The sequence below is a fragment of the Cygnus olor genome, chromosome 5, assembly GCF_009769625.2.
Source record: "Cygnus olor isolate bCygOlo1 chromosome 5, bCygOlo1.pri.v2, whole genome shotgun sequence".
Taxonomy (NCBI): Eukaryota; Metazoa; Chordata; class Aves; order Anseriformes; family Anatidae; genus Cygnus; species Cygnus olor.
In genome coordinates, this window is record NC_049173.1 from 34,478,647 (window position 1) to 34,498,738 (window position 20,092).

The 20,092-nt window shown below is 39.8% G+C and overlaps 1 pseudogene; it reads right to left on the reverse strand.

The window, feature by feature from the left end:
* LOC121071311 overlaps nucleotides 1-18,443 on the reverse strand; it is a 35,481-nt pseudogene extending 17,038 nt beyond the window's left edge.
* Between the last annotated feature and the right edge of the window lie 1,649 nt (nucleotides 18,444-20,092).

Sequence of the window (20,092 nt, forward strand, 5' to 3'; positions counted from 1 at the left end):
TTTTTTGTATTTATATTTTGAATGGCAATTAAAGTACACCTTATTGGGGCAAGTGATCCGCAGTGGATTCAGAAACCTCACTCCAAGATTTTGGAATCATTGTATAATTCCCCACTAGTTTCTTGGTTGCTATATTTTAAAACCCCTACCTGATCTAAACGATGGAGTCACATAGCTGCTAGATCAGTGACAAATTGGAGCAACAGTCCCTGAGTTCATTCACAGGAAATAAAACAAGGATACTGTGCCAAGAACATTAACTAATGCTGACAAGTAGCTGTAGCCAAAAAGGACTTCTTCATGGAAGATAACACAGAGAAGAGCTGCAATATGCATTGCCAGAGACATCGAAGTAGGGCAAAGCAATGCGATACATAAGCCAGGAAGCAGCAATACATTACAATTTATAGATAAGGCTTGAAAACTCAGGTAAGTGTGCCCTCTACACTCCATTCTGCCTGATCATGCAGGCACTGATCTCACAATCTCACCGTTGAGCTGGGCTTAAAATACAGGAGCACTGTTCTATCAATTGGAAGTTTAGCAGTATCAAAGAGTGCACAGAGGAGATGGTCATCTGGAGTAGCAAAATCCTCATCATACACTGTCAGCTCCAGCACATTCTGGAAAGAGAAGGAGAGGGATTTTAGAGTTTCTAAAGTCTAGACATCACTGACTCTAGGGAAGGAGGAATATTGGGAATGTGTGTGGGAACAAAAATTGAGGAATTAAGTATCATCTTTCTCGGGAGAAACATACTATAATTTGAATATGAATTCTTCCCCATTTCAGCTTAATTGCCCCAACATGAGTAATACACCTGCTATATCTACATGACAGCTTATTCAGCTTCCAGATTTTCTATCTACCTTGCACTGACTGGTAAGAGTCTCTAGTCTGCCTAAAACTTGAGAAAAGTGCTCAGTCCCTGGCCCTCTGGTAACACTAGGCTAGCATTCATACACACTGTATCAGGCTATGCAGACTGAAAACATCTTGAATAAAAATATTCTTTTCATCATGTTATACTCCTGTAAAAGCCAGTTTTTGTAGATTGGCACTTGAAAATACAAAGACTGTGTGCTTCCAACACCATCCCACCAGGGATAGGCCAATAAGGTCTCAAACAGCAAAGAGCAGCTCTTCATTCATTCAGTGTGGTTCATAAAGCTGCCTGGGTAGGCAAGAGACACCAGAAATGTGATATAGCACGTCCATGAGGCACAGCCACTGTGCTTCCACAACACAGGAGAAACTGTGTTTGCCCACAAGTTCACATTCAGTAAACCAGGGTACACAGAAAGCTTATCCATTTTGCAGAAAAGATACTGGGGAGAAATATCAGAAGCAGGTGCTATCTGCTGTTGCACTTCCACACTGTTCAGCAGCACGTGAGATGCATGGCACACCAGTTACACACCAAACCTTTGTCTTACACGTGCATTAGTAGGACCCAATGCACGAATGTGTTCCACAGAGCTTTGGCATGATATGAAGTTTCCCTTCACAGTGTATCAGCTGTAAGGAAAGGCCATGTGGGGATGGAGTTCTACAAAAAGTCTGGATTCTGAGACCCCTGCTTGTTCACATCATTTCCAACAAACTCTATAGAATCTCTACTGCTTATTTAACGTCTAAGGTTTGCTGTACTAATTTAAGTCTGAACTCTGTGGTTACGCCTCTCTAAGCAATTTAAACAGCACCATCAAATGTTTCCAGGCATGGGCACTCAGCCATCTTTAATGATCAATAATTTGAACAGTCTCTTATCTTACACTGTATCTTAAACAATTCCTGGGCATGGTTCATGGGATAGATAGGACCCACCATACACAAACATCTTCAGGATGCTTCAAGCAGACAACTCTGGCTCCTTACCTTGACCTGGCTCTGAATCCTGAAGTAGAAGGTTTCATTCCACACTGGGTCGTTGGAGTTTCTTATGGTTTTGGTGCGGGACTTTTCAATTGTTGCAGTAGGCAACCACAACGACACGTAACAATCAGCCTGGCTTACTGAGTAGGGCACAGAGCACAAAGAGACAGAGCACTGTTAATGTGGCAAAGTAAGCAGTGCTGCATGAGACTGAAAAGGTGATCTTATGGTACCAACACCAAGTGTGATTTATTTAGAGGCAGAAACGCCTGAGGTAACACAATTCTTTTCAAGATATCCTTCTGAGAGGAAAAAGCACAGACAATAAGATGACCTAGAACAGGAGGTGTTTTCTGTTCTTCCTTATGTGAGTTATGGATGACAGTGATGTGTATAAAACAGCATCAGATTTTCCTGTTAGTGAAGGATATTCCATCCTATTTCTCAAAGTCACCTAAATTAAAGCACATCTCAAATACCTACAGCTAAGTACATGATGTACTCTGTGCAAAGGGAATGTTATATATCTTCATACAGTTCATACAAAATAGTGAAGGAGCCTTCAGCACTGCAAAACTTTCTCTCACACAGACATTTCTTAACAGTAAAATGAGCAGATACATAATGAAAAAAGTAACTAACTCTGAGAATGGGCATCCTTTGATAAGGAACTTTTGATAGAGATAAGTGATGATAATAAATGGTGAGTACCCTTCAGCAGCAGCAGGTAAGGACTCTGCAGGTAGGTCAGGAGAACAGAGCTTGCACATCTACTCATGCAGAAAGACAAAAACTTGCTGGGCTGCAACAGGAGTTTTTTCTTGTCTTCTGCTTTTCTTTCCTTGTCCTTATGGTTTTGCAATATGTCTCCCTACAGCCATTTGTTCTGTATCAAACTGTGTGGAGGATGCATTTTATGTTGTTGAAAGTGTATTTGTTCAAAAAAGCTCCCGGCTTTTCTTTTCATGTTAGCATGAAGAACTGAAATTCAGAAATTGCTTGAGAAATTACATAATGTTTTGTGCTTCATCAATTGACATTTTATTATTTTTATTATTTTTCTACTTGTTTTAATGTTATCATACAGAAATAAAAAAAAATCTGCTGTAATTTTTCTAAAAAAAATGTGGAGAAATTAACATATTCTGCAGAGTCAAAAAAATTAAATTTCTCTCACAGAAAAGTTAGCTTAGAAAATATTTGGTATGCCCTAACCCTCTCCTGGTCTTTCCCACTTTCCGTATCTCATCTTGAACTAAAATACACATACACATACATGTATGTATCATTAGGTTCTGACAGCAGCTTAAGTGTCCTGTCTGGAGTATTATCTTCTGCTCTAACTTACTCCTACCTTCCCACCACTTTTCTCTCTTAGCCCCCTTCCTTGTACTTTATTTCTGACTATGCTAGTCAAGAGGAAATTCTGCTTTCAACATTCAGGTTTCTTCCTTTTCTTAAGGAACAAAATCACAGAGAGAAGAAAAAGGTTTACTAAGGGCTACCTGTCTGCTCTGTGTTCAAGCCCACAGGCAGAAGCAACAGAAATTACCCCAGTAGTATCTTTTTCCCCTGCACAGACAGCATAATGGGCTTCACAGACCGATGACAGTGCGAACAGTGATTCTCAGGGATGTCACTTCAGATGGTTTGTTTGAATACTATAACCCTTTGCTTTCTGCTCTACTCATAGGCATATCCTTCTTGCATTCAGTTGTGGGAGACACACCCAGGTCTTCACAATTCCCGTGAGTACAAATGAACAATAAGCAGCATCAAGAGCCTCATTAATAGACAACAGAGAACCACTGCAGCACAAAGTTGATGCATATTTGCAGCAAGCTGCTAGGAAACTGCTAAAATTGAAAACATTGGCTGCTAATCTTAAACGTCTCCCTGGTGAGGGTTGGTCTAGTCAGCCTGGCCAGCCTGGCTGCCTTGCACATTTTGCCTTGCTTATGCACATAAGTACCTCTCTGAAGGAGGGACAAAGTGTCTCATCTGCATCTTTTCCTTGCAAAGAAAGCTGCTCGTCTTTATTTCATTTGTAGACAGAGTTGATTTAGTGCCTAGATTTTAAGGCTGGCCTCCTTCTGTCTTAAAACATCACTTTTAATTGTCTACTACTTGTCCAACTCCAGTATTCAGTCTATACATTTCCAGGAAGCAAAAATGTCTATCTTGGATGGGGCACTTTGAGAAATTCTTAATCATTTTACTGCTGGGCAATAGCCCTTTTGCATCTTTCTACAGAGTAGAAGAAACAAGCTAATCTGTGGTGGACCTAGTGAATATATCCCTTTCAAAGTTCTTTATGAGCATTGATTTAATTCTGTAGGACTGTTTGTTATTTTAATTTTTGTTTTTCATCTGGGAAAATCTATGCAGATAATGCTTCAAATAATTTTGAAATTGCAAAAACAGGCATTCATGTTTCGATTCCCAGAAGTAATAATAATGATTTTAAAATGTTTTTAATGTAATTCTGTATGACTACTCCATGACTTTGGTTTATCACTGGAGATCAATGCCTGCTTAGTTTACAAAGTACTCTGTTCTACTGATGTGATTCATCCTTCTTGCATATTAATTGTACTTTGAGATACAAAGCATATCAAGCAATCTTTAATTATATGAGTGGGTGCAGGCAAACTAGTTAGCTGTGCATTTAATTCAAAATACTGCTTCAGTTCTGCTTGCACAATCCCCTTCTACAACCTGGTTATTTGTGATTTTGTCTTGTCACCTGACATGCAGAAGAGCTTAGACAAGTCCTTGATGAAACTTTTCTCTTTTATTGCATCATCACACATGTGCCACAGCCATGGACAGGGAGCAAGGTGCAAGTGCAGAGAGTGTGACCCAATGAAACAACCTAAGATATGGCTAATATATATCACTCAGAGCTGTGACACAGGGAAGTCCTCTGATATACCTTGCAGAAAAACAAGACAACCACAGAGTATTGGAGGGGGGATCTTGCTCTCATTCTCTTGCTTGGTGCTAGTTTTTGTTTTGTTCTATTCCTCCAGGTTTCATATGTGCCAGCCACACAGAGGTATCCTTTGGGCTAGAGGATGAACAGGCACAGCAGCAAGGGTCAGCAACACTGATCAATGTCTACTTAGCAATCCTTCAGCATCACTTCTGCTTGTTAGAAACTGACAAGAAACTTCTTAGAGAACATTGGAAGTACATCTAAATTCATGAATCTCAGTTTTTATAAATGTATTAGAAAAACTGCAAATTTACTGATGGGCATAAGAATACAGTCTTTTTCATCGGTACATGTCAGAAAATTTCCTTTCTTTGGGAGAAAGTACTTATCCTCAAAAGCACATTCACTCTTCACCCAGAAACCACTGAAATAACATTCAGTGAAACAGCAGGAAGCAACAAGGAATGACCTGGTTTATAACAGTTAGTTTAAATAAACACTGGATTATTTTAGAAATACTCGCAAAAGGTTGCTTTATAGTTATAAAGAAAACTTTTTGCCAGTACTCTGACATACCACTTACCTTCTTTTGAACAATATGCTGTTTTCCATACTATATACATATTCTCATTTAACCATTTATCCTTGCAGGATAAAATAGATCTTGATTCTTATAGTTATCTAATAAGCAGGCATCCCAAAGTAATGTATTTGTTTAGATATATCCTACTGATGCCATCAACTTTACTTTTTTGATGTTTACATTTGTGTTTTCAGTGTCCAGTTATCTCCTAAGTACTTTCAAGAAAATGAGATATTTGAAAGAACAATAGAGATACTTACAAGCATCTGCTCGCTGGAGATTTCTCATTCGGATGATCCTCACGGTCAGCAGGTAGCAGGGAGATGATTCTATCTAGAGAATGGTAGGAAACAGAGTATGAATAAAAAATTCAGCAGAAAAAAAATAAATGTGCAACCTAATCAAGTGCTACAAAACAATAATACAGTCAATAAGAACTATTTCAACCTTCTCAGTGTTCTGCAGATGAAAATCTGCAACAACACAGAGTAAAAGCAATGGTGCAAGGATAACTGTAGGGGGTTAGAGCAGAGAGCTCTGGACCCCCTGCCTTACCATGGTCTTGGTGGGCTTGAAGAACACAGAGAAATACAAAGTGATATTTCCTATAACTGTTTTCCTAGCCTGCAGCAATTTGCAGTTTAAGGGCATTCCAAGCCAGGTGTGGTTTCTTTTTATTTGTCAAAAGCTTCTGCTATTAAAGAAGCCTTATTTGAACATTTTATACATTCTACTGTCTTAATACTGTGTCACTCAGAGGCTGGGTGGCTCATTAGAGCAAACAAGAAAGGAATATATTCATGTCAAATGAGACTGTATGCAAAATGATTGCAAATGCTATAGAATATAGCTACAATAAGCCTCTTGAACACAACAAATGATTTGGTGAGCACCATGATGTAGTTGTCAAAATACTGGTATTCTTCCTCAAAGTTACAGTCACTGTAGTATCCACCTATGAAGTCCCATTGCACTGAAAAGATATCTGTGGAGAACAGCTGTTGTTGCATGGTGCTAAGCACTGCTCTGAGAGGTGTTTTTGACTTCTGCTTCAAAAACATGGAACAGCCATCTCTTAATCTCTCTCTTTTTTTTTCCCCATTACAACTCTCCAAGACAAAAACAAGCAAACAACAACAATAAAAAATGAACAAACAAAAAAGCAATAATCTGAGCTGAGCTTTTCTAAATCACAAGTTCTTCATAAACTAATGACTGAGAATTATGTCCAGAGGATTTAAGGGTTTAAGGAGTTAGGTATGGGTTGCCTTTGAGAAAAAAAATTAACACCCCCTTCAAAAACCCTAAAAAAGGAAAGAGCTTAAGTTCTTCTGGCCCCTTTAAATATCTCAGTCAAAATCTTCTATAAAACAAGTCACTCCAGATTTTGTGACTGCAGGCACCTCTTCCTATTTATTATTAGAGGATAACGTGATTTCCTTCTCCTAAGGAAGGTGATTTCCTGCTGGCTCATTCCAAAAAAAGCCATCTCTGGCTCAGCCCTGTCTGCAAAAGGCTACTCTAACAAAGCCAATAAATAAATCAGCATTTCCTGCTACTGTAACACATGGCCATTTCCTCACACTCCTAGAAACATTTCTACCTGCATAAGCGGTTACAGCGGAACCCTCCAAATCATTCTGTTTGACAATTGCTATTTTTATAAACTGATTTCCTCTCATTTAGGAGCATCCTTCTATTTCTATAGCACTTCAGAAACTTCCTAGAATGACTATAAACAAGCAGACAAAATAGATGTTAAGACAGATAAAGAGAGGCTGGAAGAACCTCGCTTAAAACAATATGTATACTATTGCCAATTATTTTTATTTTATTTTTTAACAGAACAGAACAAAAAATACTTTAATTTCAGATGGGAAGACAACTAGCCCTCTTCTGTTACAACAAATTATTTTTTCTACATGTGTTTAAAATTCTCTCACCTTCCGTAACACATCATGTTATGTTAAAAAGTTACACTGAGGTCTTAAAAGGGGTTCTGTATCCTCCTGTATGTGCCACAAGAAATCCTTGCTTTCTGCCTTAGTACTTTTATTTCATGAAATTCACTCTCAGCAATTCACCTGCATTCTGTTTCAAGGAAGCATAACAGAAGCTGCCAAATTTGCAAGCAATAACTGATAGAGTGGTATGTCCTCAGAGCTACCCCATGCTCTACACAGACTCACATTTCTGAAACAGTACAGCCATATTAACAAAGTTCCCCACCCAGTTAATTATCTTCTTCTCAGCTGGGTAATTAGCAAAGGTGGATCACCACACTCACCTGTTAGGAATGAGCCTGGGCACCTTGGAACCCAGGATATGCCCTAGAAGGCAGAAACTCATTGTTCAGTAGGATCTGCATAAGCGTGGAGCTGTTCAGCTCGGGAGAGTTCGGAGATTGCACAAGGTGCTGCTGGCTCATGGATCAGTTCCAGTTATACTTCCTCAAGCAAATGGCTCCCTTGCTTGAGTAAGAACTGATTGATTCCATATTTTCAAAGCAGTTTGAGATTTTTAGATAAGACACATTCAGGAAGTGCACTGGCTTGGTTGATTGTTTTTTGTTTTGTTTGTTTGTTTGTTTAAATGATTATTACTCAGTTGCTGCCATCTGATCACCTGTCCCCTGGTCCCCATGTAATGACTTTCTAATGTCAAATTTGGCCAAAGTTCCCCATCTGACACGGGGAAATTGATTCTCAGACATGTGGGTTTCACTAATAGACATCCTGAAGTTTCGCAAAGAATCAGTGGCTTCATAGAAGCGACACAAGTCGGTTGCTGCACTCACACTGTGGGAGAGGCAGATGCTATGAGCCAGCCGCCCGCAGAGAGGCAGCAGCCAGGCAGCCCCACCACCTGCTGGTGGGGTACCAAAACCGAGGAGACCTGAAATCACCCGGTGGTCAGATCTCATTAGTTCTACTGCTCCCTGGAGAATTTGCTATTTTAATTAATTTCAGTAACTTATCAAACAAAGGAATTGTATTTAAACTGTGACAATCATAACATAATGTATTAGGGTATAGTTATACAAAGAAAATACCAGCTACGCATGCCTAAAATGAAGGATATAAGTTCTGTTATCCAGTTTACTTAAAACCTATTATGATGTCTTTACAAAAAAGTGTTGCTGCTCTGTCACCTTGTTCCACACACCAAGGGTTTTTAGCATTGCCTTGTATGGTGAAAGACCCCAGGCAGAGTCCTGCCTGGGACAACCATCATTTAGCGTTGTAACCTTATAGTTTTGGTTTTAACAAAAGCAAGATTGATTTAGCCACTCTGTGACTGTTTCATTGATTGTCAGTCTGCTAGCCTGTCTTCATTTCAGTGTTTCCCAAATTGTGCTTTATGTACATATTCGTATAACAGAACTGCAAACAATGTAGCATGCTGGGATGCCAGTGCATAAGCAAAGCTTACACTGCTAGTTTATCTGTACTCCCAGGGAAACAAAGTTTTACTGGGATTTTTCAAACAGCAGCCCCATCAAACATAGAGCAGACTTCATATTCTCTTCCACTTTTCCACCAGTTCTCAAAAGAGAGAATACTGTAGTATGAAACTTGGCACCAAGTTACTGTGTTTGTGGAAATAAAGGATTCCTGCACTGTATGAATGATCCAACTTTCTCCCACCCAGTCTAGTAAGAATCTGAAAACAGAATTTTCTCTGTCATGAGTGCTCCAGGGATTCCAGGCAGTCTACATTCCTGACATATTTGTGTGTCCCTATGTCTATCCCAGCCCCCTCTAAAGTCACACTCAAATTCACATGTAGGTATGTGTGGCATGCATCCATCTCAAGAAGCACAGGTGTAAATACTCCACTATTTTAGCTGTATAATATACATCCTGTCACATCGCAATTGGCTATGGAGCTCCAAAATGACAGTTCTTCCTAATGAGTCCATGAGACCAGAGAATGGTTATTATTCTTTACCTTTTTTACTTGCTTTTCTCTCCATGCCTTTCTTCAGCCTTTAGACTTCTTCATCTAACAGACTCTTCCAACATGGGCTATTGCTAGCAGCATCTTCCTAGCTTGTGATTTCAATGGTACAGATATTCACTACTCCACCATGCCTACTGTAGATTACCCCAGCCTCACAGTTGCATAACAGTATGGTCAAATATACACCAGGTCAATGCATATTTTGTTTTTCTGTGTTAGCTGCCTGTTTTACCATAGATATTTGATCAGTTATCAGAATATGGTAGCTGCTTGCCCAAAACAGGGAACAGTCGTCCAACGTCACTGACTCCAGAGGAGAATTTGCTCTTGAACTTCCAGGGGCAGACAACGCATTCTCAGTCTTGATTATTGCCCTTTATAAATAAATAAATTTACTTTTACAACAGTTGAAAAAGGCCACCTCTACAGATCAAGCTGAAAAAAAGTTATCTATGAAAACCATGAAAAGAGCTTCCTCTCCACCCACACATTTTCCCTGCACACCCAATAGTAATGCCTCTATCCATTTCTGTGTCATCTACTGGCACAGCAGCCTTTCCTGGCAAAGATAACTTCCCTACCTTTACTAACGTCCCCTTGCAATCCTGGCCCAGAGAAACATTCTGCTGAGATGAAATCATGCACAGGATGTCACCAGGGCACTCCTTTCTTCATCTCCGGGCGCTACTTTAACTAGATGGCAGCCAGGGACCAAATCAAAGGAACTAAAATACTTTGCTGCTGACAGTGCATCTAGAGTTGGTGCTGTGTGAAGAAGTGCCCATCTTGAGCCATCTGTGAATCAGGTCTCTTTAGACAGTGTGTATCCGCAGGTTTCTGTGGGGTATCTCTATAGGCCTATTTGGGATTCTTCAGGTTGTGCACGTCACTTAGTCAAGCCAGGCCCCATCAACCACTGCCATGGGATATGCCAGGGGAGCCCACCATGGCACGCCTGCCCGGGTTAAGCGTGGCTAGCTGCTGGTTTTGGTGACGTCTCTGAAGTTCTTCCTCATTCTTGAGGAACCCAGGCTCCACACCGGAAAAGCAGCTGCTCTAATTGCTTCCTTCTTTCACCTCCTCCAGACACTGGGGCTGCGGCTGCACAGGAGCCTGGAGAGTGCCAAGGGGACAGATGCCAGCAATACAGCTGCCACAGGCTGGTTTTCACAAGTTGCTTGTTGCATGTTTTAGGAACACAACTTCTAATCAGACCTCCTTTTCAACAGAGTTAACAGAAGTCTTGCTTGGATGTTGTTGGAGTCAAACACTCTCACAGCCAGACAGAAACACTCCTTTCATGCATACAGCCATGATAATCCTGGTTTCAACAGGGAAAATTCACCTGTGCCTGCAGCAGCATGACAGGTGTGTAGACTAGACCACAGGAATTGTGTCCTTCAGATCATTGCTTCCTCATACACATATCCATCATGGGCTTCTGAATATTTCCAAGGAATAAGTGTACACGTGGTGCTGTGCTTGAAACGTGATTCCAAAAAAAAGCGGGATTTCAGATACTGATCAGCACAACATTGGTACTGTCAGTGCACTGTGATCACAGCTTCTGAGGAGGTTTACTATTTTACTGACAACTCAAGCTGCTTGCTACATCAGTACTCTTAAAATTGTTCTCCATCTTTTAGTATTTCCACTTATTCAACAGTTGGATTTCTTCCAATTTTGAAAAGTATGTCCATTTGAAAACATAAAACATTCAACTACACATACAAAATTATTTCTACATGTAGAATTTTAGCCAGGGGAATAAGATAGGCCATCAAGATAGGCCATCAGTGAAAACACACAGCTCTTGTCCTGTTTTGCTCTTCATAACCAGAACAAACATGAGAGAAAGACACTAATTGGGTCATCTGACAGAGGGTTGAGACTCGTCACACGTAATTCCAGATAGCTTTAAAACAGGTGTTTACACTGGACAGCTGTTAGGCATTTCTGGAGTCTCATCCTAAGGCAGACATTACCACAGGACATGCATCACCCTCTGAAAAATCTCTGTGTATGACTACTGATTCTCAGTGCAATCTAGAGGTCTATCTCAGGCAGACATGTTTTACATTTTCAATGTCAAATGTGGGTAAGATAGACCTTATTTCAAAGCTAAGAGCTAATTGGAAGTGGCTTCCTTTGTCTTATTTTTGAAGCAGGAGGCATGCTGGAGCGCACCATTTCAGCAGCAGGGATCTCATGCCTGCTTCAAATCCTGATTCACTCCAAGCTCAGTGACAGCACGTGCTGCTGCTTCTCATAACTAAATCTAGCCTGTATAAGAGGCAGCAGCTTCAACCTCCTCCTAACTTTGTCATGCAGGGAAGAAGCTCCCCACTTTTCCCATGATCTTAGGAGCTGCTTTCAGCTCCAAAACCCAGTGGAAACCAGAGTTCCTGCTTTGCAGAGGGGTGAAGAGTTTAACCTGTCCCTCTTCTGTTAAAGTGCTGCTGTTCTCACAGCAGCATAAACTCTAAAAGAACAAGGAGTCCTTGCCTGGCAGTGAAATGAAGTACCATTCACTGAAAGTATGAGGTATCTTAGCCTCTTTAGGGCATGGCTCATGCTGTATTCAGAACTATACATCCGTTATTTCACTTCCCTTCCTCCACATAAATTGTTGTATGAAAGCTGCTGCAATCCTTAAATATTTTAATATAAGCACTGATGCCTGCAACACCAGATCTGGCTCTGACTGCAGCTTTAGCATAGAGCAAAGTACCAGTCAAAGCCTGTACAATATATATTTCTTAATGCAGATAAAAATCAACATGTTGGTGTAAAGGCACATGCATTTGCTGGGATCTGCTGTAATAGATATTTCCAACAGTTGATTCCTCTTAGCAGCCAGCAACCCTCATTTAAGTCTTCCAACGTTTCAGTGATGAAATATTTACATTGGAGCATAACATTTACATAAGAGCGTGTAATGTGTCCTTCATGCAAACACATGATATGCTGCAATAATGAAGTGATAATCATACAAGCACATAGGATACAGGGCTATGTTCTAATCGTAGAAGAGAAAACTGTGATCATGTAACCAGATGCAATAACAACAACTCCGTCCATCACCAAGGGATTGTCATGATTTTTTGGAATTTTGAAATGTGAAAAATAATCCTTCTGTAAGAAACAGGTGCAGTATAGTGGTCTACAAGAAGGTTATGATCCCATACACATAAGATGCTTCTTTTGGTCTACTACTATCATATCTGCTTCCTCAAAATTTCACCACCCTGAAATGTCTTTGATCTAAGCCTATATCCTGAGCAGATAATGCAAAAACAAGCATATCATTGTGTGGGATTAAGAAATGAAGACAAGAAGTTACCCGTCGTATGCATAATTATCATGGGTAATTATAGACCAGGAGTTCAAATCTTTCTGCTTTCCCTCTTCATGACTTCGGGTTTCTTATCACTTGTAAGTAGAAAACACTGTACTAAAGTCTTATCAACTCATTTTTTCTCATCATGTTTTTTCTATCTAGAAAATTCTTCACCTAATGAATGTTTCAAAATTTTGGTATCCATACAGACTGGAGATAACAGAGATTTTAAGTTAAATATTTGCAAGATTAAAAGCCCAAAAGACCCCAAACTGGTAGAATATATCCTGAGAAAATATAGTAAAATCTTTAAATGACTGATTTTATTTTTTTTAATACAAATCCTAATACTGGGTAAATAGAAAAGCTAAACTTTGAAAAAAGTAGTGTAGGCAAAGAAGTAAAAAAACTGGGAACGCAAATGTGAATTTGCTTTAAAAGTTTTTGTTGCCTAAATTTTACAAGGACTACCTCCATGTATATCTAGTTTATTGCAAAGCTCACCTGCCTACTCATTTACAATATTACTTCAACTTCTATATAAAGTTCCTATTTAAGCTTCATTCTGTCTCAATATAATGTGTCTAAATCAATTATAATGCAAAAAGCCATACAATTATCTAGCTCAGAATCAGACAGTTCTTTGGAAAACATTGTTATATGTGATTCATATCTTCATTTACACTTCTCTAATCCTGACAGATAGGAAACAATGCCTGTATTTACTGCACAAATGGCAAAGTATCACAATGAGAACCCTCATTGAAATTAGTACATTCAAACATCACTCTATTCATAAAATTCCCCATTACAGTTTTTTTCTGATGGAGCATAGAAGTGGTGAAAAGACAGGGATCGATAATCTAGGACTTCCCAATAAGTTGCTAAACTAGAGATTGCATTGGAAAAATTATTACAGCAAAACAGGGATCACTGTTATCTTTGACCATTTCAGTTATGAAAAGCATTGACGAAAAAGAAAGTGCACCAATGGATTTCCTTTACAAATAAGTGAAGGATGAAAACAGTGTGCAGATATTCTGCATAGTTCTAATAAAAGGTAAGAGAGAATTACAATGAGCAATTCTGGAAATCACAAATGTAAGTGGAATAAAACTATCCAATCAATAAATTTAGGGGTGTTTCTCTTGTACCACTCAAACACCTGACATCATTATTTATTTGCCTGAGCCTTCTCCCTTTCAGCAAAACAAAACCTTCATCTCTTTTTGGTTCAAAATTCTCTTATTCATAATACCTTGAAATCACCTTTGCCTGGTTCAGTACTTCGTTCATTTTCTTCTTGAGGTCTAGTACCTCCAAAAGGATCAAAAGAATCAAAAGAATCCAAAGAGTCCGAGTCCAAGTCTGAGTCGTCTTCATCCTGAAGAAATAAACGATAACATTAAAGCAACAACAACAACAGTATTATCAGGATAGGTTATTAATTCCTACTTGCAATAACTCATGCTTAAACCCCAATTAGAACAGCTGTTGGTTACACCCTGTTGTGGCACAGCACTCAGCATAATGAGCAAACCACCACATGGTTTGGTGTACATGGGCACAAAATCCAGGGGGCAAGGGGGTGCACTTTCGACAAGTCAGTGAAGGAGGAGCAGTTTTAGTTGTAAGATAACCAAAAAGTGCCTAAATTTATTCGGTGAACAAAGGTTTGTTTTTTGTTTTGAATATGCTCTTTTGGCAACCTGCTCTCACTCTCAGGAGTCATTAAATCTTGATGAAAAAAATAATCCCAATCTGTCTACTCTGGGTTCACACTTCAATCTTGAGACACACTGTAATTGCAAAATTTTAAATATAGTATTTCATTTTTTTCCCCCAGGAAACAGAAGTCCAAAAACACTTCTAAAATGTAAAGTGCCCACTTCTGAATGCTTCATAGGAAAACACCGCTGTGAGACAGTTCCTACAAAAACGTCAGAAGTATTCTGTTTCTGTTTGTAGAGTACTTCCTGAAGAGACATGTCCTTACCCAGAGAGCACAGAGAAAAATATATAACATACTTCAGTTAAAATTAAATGCAAATCTTGAAATGACACAAAGAATGAAAAATAAAATGGAGCGAACTGGGAATGTTGAAATTATATTAATTTCCCATTCCACATGTTTTATCCTGTCCGTAGCTCTTTTACAAGAAGAGAATGAGGTTATTACGTTAATCATAATGTATAAAAATTTTGTTATTGATACACACATGCTTTGTTTTTAGTAAGAGTTATATCTGATTCTGGAACAAAAAGCTGTACTGAATACAAGAGCTTTTCTTTCCTAAAAATGTGAAGTATGGAAAACATTTTTTATTTATTTTTATTATTTATATTATTTGGAAGTAGGTCTGGGTTTACACTGGCAATTCACTCTCCTAAACATTGTCTCTGTCCATGTTCATTTTTTCCACTTTCTCTAATTTTTCTGTTTCCTTGATAGGCAGACTTCCATTTTGCCCATAAAGCTGAAAGCTTTGGCTCCAGTGAAAGCAAGAGGATTTTTGCCACTGATAGCCATGAAAAAAGTGTTTCACCTTAAAACTCCTTCATGCAGAGGCATTGCCACCTGGTCCCACCAGACAGCAAGTATGCACAGTACCATGTATATACCATGTACATCAATACAATCATAAAAGCAAGTTTTGTTTTCTGTCAAATACATCTTAACTGGGCCTGTAACAAACTTTTAAAGCTGATATCTTACCTCCAGTGCTTTGGTATCTGATGGTATCATGGTCTTCCCTGGATACATATAATAGAACGATTCAGGCACATCCACGGGAAGCAGTTCCTGAGACATGTTTGCAGGGTTTACTCCTGCAGGAGTCAATGACAAGTTATTTTATAAAATGACCTGAGGCCCCACCCATCTCTTCTCTATAAGTAAAGGTCTCCCCTCCCATTGCTGGAGATGATGGAGCACCAAGGATGACTGCTCTAGGGAAGGTTCCTACAGGACAAGAACAGCAGCTGGAAGGGATATAGTACCTTGCTTTAGTCAGGAAGCGAGGGCACCTATCCCATCCTGTGCTTGTCCCTGGGTCCCTCCATCACTGCCACCCTTTTGTCATGCCTGCAAAGAGGCACAGCTCTGCACCCCACAGGAGCTATCACCACCACCACCCCTGCCCCAAAGGTGTCATCCCCACCACTTGACAGGATATTGCACCAGCCAGCAGCTTCCAGCTCCTGCTGGGCTGCCTCCGATTCTTGCTCCTTAGCAAGGAAGGCCAAGACTGGGTCTTTGGTTTGCAGAACTGAGCTGTAGGTAGGAGAGGTGAGGGTGGGGTGTGGAGGAGGTGTCCCTGATTGCCTGCAACGGCAGGGAGAAAGCGGTGGACGTTTGCAAGGGTTAGTGAAGATCTCAAAGTAAATGCCTGTGGCTACAATTGTTACCCAGGACTACTGAATCTGGCAGTATCTTAAATTAGACAAAAAAAGCAAGGAAATATATAATAACTGTGCAAATCAGGTAAGAATTATGTTTTTGTACATTTTCCAGAGAAATGCAACTGAACTTTAGACAGAAGCTGCTGGAAAAGTGTATCAAATGAAATAGGTGAATGTAATATACTATCCAGTGTTTTAGCTTTATTTTACAGAGATTTTATTCAACTAAAGAGCATGAAGAAAAGAGCACACGAACATCTCCAGGCGTACCCACTGGAAATTACCATTTCAAACACAGAAAAACAAATGAATAACGAACTAGCAGCTCCAGTAACAGTAGGCTGTGTCATAACATCTGCATTTCCAGCATGAAAAATAGCTGTGCCCACAAAGTGCAGGAGCATCGTCTGGCCTCAGGTCACAGACTGCGCTGCATCCTGGAGAACTCTTGCAGCTGCATTCAGAGAACAATCATTCCTCTTTTTTTTTTTTTTGGCCTTGCCAGAAAAGAAGACCTGCCTGACCTTGGAAGACCTGCCACAGGACACTAAAAATACTTGTATACTTGTTATTAGACCAGGCCAGCTTTCCCAAGGCTGATTAGTTCAGAGAACCATTAGCATAAATGATGATGTTCATTTGGAAACCCCTCTAAAGGCAATGAATCTTAAGAAAGTTCAGAATCCTTTCATCAAGGAAACCTGTGGAGAAGAATACCCAGATTCTGCATACAGACTTCCATGTCTGTGGAGTTAATGCCCAGTTATATGCATACAGGACCATCTGGAAGGATTTCTATGGCCTTCAGTGAAACCTAATTATTCTGCTCCTACCTGACTGACTCCACAGAGAACACCATAAAAGAAGAAAACTCTGAGGCTGCATTAACAACTAAACTAATGTTATTTAATTTAAAATCTGACTGTACAAATCTGGATGGTCTCAATTTATAGAATGAAGAGCAAAGACTCCAAGTGGAATTATTTTGTTCATTTACATATCATATTTCAGTAATTTGAGGATAGATAAAGCCAGGTAACCAAACTGCCTGACATCTAACTCTAATTGTCATGGCAGCAAACAGCACACTACTCTCTTCCTTGAGTGCTTGCCATACCTAGCCTGGGGTCATTCTGACAAGCTGAAAATACAAAAAAGACCAGCTGTGAGCACTCTTTGCTCTCAGACACATAGACACTTCTGCAAAAAAATGGAGAGCAAAATCAAATGGGCATTCTGGCTCAGCTACATCCTCTTCCCACAGGAGGAGCAGTGTCTTAGACCATCACTTGTATCATCAGTGAAGGAAGATTTGGAGAGGAAAGGAAATTCACTGGAGACAGGGACACTGCTGTTGTCTACATCTTTACGCTTGACAGAGGTAAGAAGAAATCTTCTGGGAAATTAATTTTGAAACTAGTCTTTAACCAAACAGTTGTAAAATACTATAATACATTCCTGTTAGGACATGATGATGATACTAAGAAAATTATGGCACTTTATACCCATCATGTTTATACATCAGCATTTGCATGCATCAGGGCAAGACAGTTCTGATACTGGGAGATATTATTTTCTGAGTAAAGAGACTGGCATCATCAACAATTTTTATATCGCTGCACTCAAAGTTAAATGCTTGGCTACGTTTCTTTCATGTTACAGTTACTGACATACTGGATAAAACCCAGCACTTACACATCCTAGAGCAGCCTATATGAAGTAGAGACCTATGCTCCATTTTGTGTCTCTCAGATTTTATGCATTTTGCAAACATGCAGTACTCAGTAGTCACCTGTACAGTGATAAAGTCCTCTATGCCTGTAGTTAACTGACCCAAGGGCATTTTCCATACTTGGAGAAGGTTTCCCAGGAACAGAGTAAACTAGAAGAGTGGTTTCCAAAGTCTTCTGAAGACTCAGAAGGAAGTTCAACCTCCATATTTCTTCAGACTACATGCAAGATTGCCAACTCCTTATGAGCTGGAAACCTCCACAAGAGCAGTGTGACTGGTGTGACAGTTCCTCCCATGCCCCAAACTAGCTGTGTGTTACAGGCCATCAGTTCTTGTACCAGCAGCAATCATGGATCAGAGCTTAAGAATGACCAGAAAGGTAGTTTTTGAGGCTCTACACTAAGGATTTACAGAAGGCTTTTCTGCACATTTAACCAAAACACTTTAATCTGTATCAAATTATAGGCCTTTTCATGCATTTTTTGCCCACATTTTCTCCCACAGATCCTGGTCTCTGTGAGGTATTATATCATCAATTAAATGTCAAAAATAAACCACATCATACATTTACCAAGTAGATAGCAAACAAAACAACTACAGCTCAGGGAGGAATTTGGAGCATGGCTTGCTTTCAAGACTGGTTGGAATAATTTTGGATGTCAGCCAGTTGAGTAGCAGAAATTGCAAAATTAAAGTAACTATTCATTGCTTAAGATTTAAAAGTGCATAATACTATATGAAGAAACTTGCAGCTCCCTACCTGGTAGTTATCAGCCTCAAAGGATGATCCATTACCACATCAGGAGAAAGGAAATAGGAGGGGAGCACACATTTAATGTATTTACAACTAATTTACAGATTATTAGCTGAAAGAGGGGAGGGTGCAAAAAGCAGCAGCTGGCAGGAAAGGTCATACTGCTAGGGGCTGGCTTTTCCCAGTGTGTAAGGGAAGAGAAAAGAGAAAGCTGCAAGTTGGCAAGCACTCACAGCCTGTATAACTTGACTCTGTGCAGCCAGAATCTCAGTGGTAGTAGTTTTTAATGCTATCACATTTTCTGGATTACAGTTTTTCTGGTTGTTATGCTTTTTAATGGAACAGCCTGTCAAGACATCTCTGAAGAAAGCAGAAGAAGGATATACATTGATCTCCATTTAAAAATGTTTGTCTCCATCCCCTTCTCATTCCTGATTTCCTCCTTATTTCTTTTTTCTTTTTTCCTTCCTCCAATTCCCTGCCATATTTCCTTTCTCATTGACTTCTTGGCTTTCCAAAATATGTCTTTCTTTTGTCCCTCTTAATACCACATAACTATAATCCCTTTTTCAGTTCTATTCAAATGATCCAAATTTTTTTTCCTTCTTCCTGTCTTCCCTCCCTTGCCTTTCATCCCATCTGTTTTCTTTCCCTTTTTTTCTCACGACTCCTCTTTACTGCAATGGTACCTCCAGAAATTTCAGGACTGAATGATGGGATCTTGGTCATACTTAGAACCAGCAGGAACACTACAAGTTTAGTATTTTTTAGTATTAGTATAGTATTTGGTATTAGTATAGCAGGGATCAGGCCATAACATCCTGGTGAGACACCTGACCATGTAGAAAAAAATATGATAAGAAATGGTGGGCTGAAGGGAAAGGAAAGGAGACCTCAGAAACCAAGGAGCAAGAAACTGGAGGCATGACAAAAAATCACAGAGTTTTGATATGAAGTGTGGGGAGTGTGTTGGGTAAGTGCTTTATGAATGCTGTGGGTGTGGTGGGCTTAGATGGGAAGCTTTCAATGGACAGGCTTTCAGAAGGAGCTCAAAGGTCCAAGTGTTCAGTGGCATAAAAGACACAGCTGTCACCCACTGCTACCTGTGGACCAGCATACTATGATGAGGGTATAAGGAAACCAACCCTATCAGAAAAGAGACCCTGATGGCCTCCTCTGAAGCATTGTCACTCTCTCCAGTAACACGATAGGTAATTGCACATACACTGCAGAGTTTTACACGTGGACAGGTTTTGGCACAGGGTTTCACAGAAGGGAGTCCTGCTCTATCACCCACGTTCTCTTGTATCCGCTGTGGCAAATATTTCCCGTAATTTATGTGGTGCAACCTGTCATCTCACAAACAAATTGCTCACTTCGCTCAGACAGTTTATATTTTTTTGTTTGATTACTCTATGGGTTACGGAACAGCATTAAATGGTGCTGCCAACCACAGCAGACAAAACGATACAGTGGCTAAAGTACGTTGAGAATCCCATTTGCTT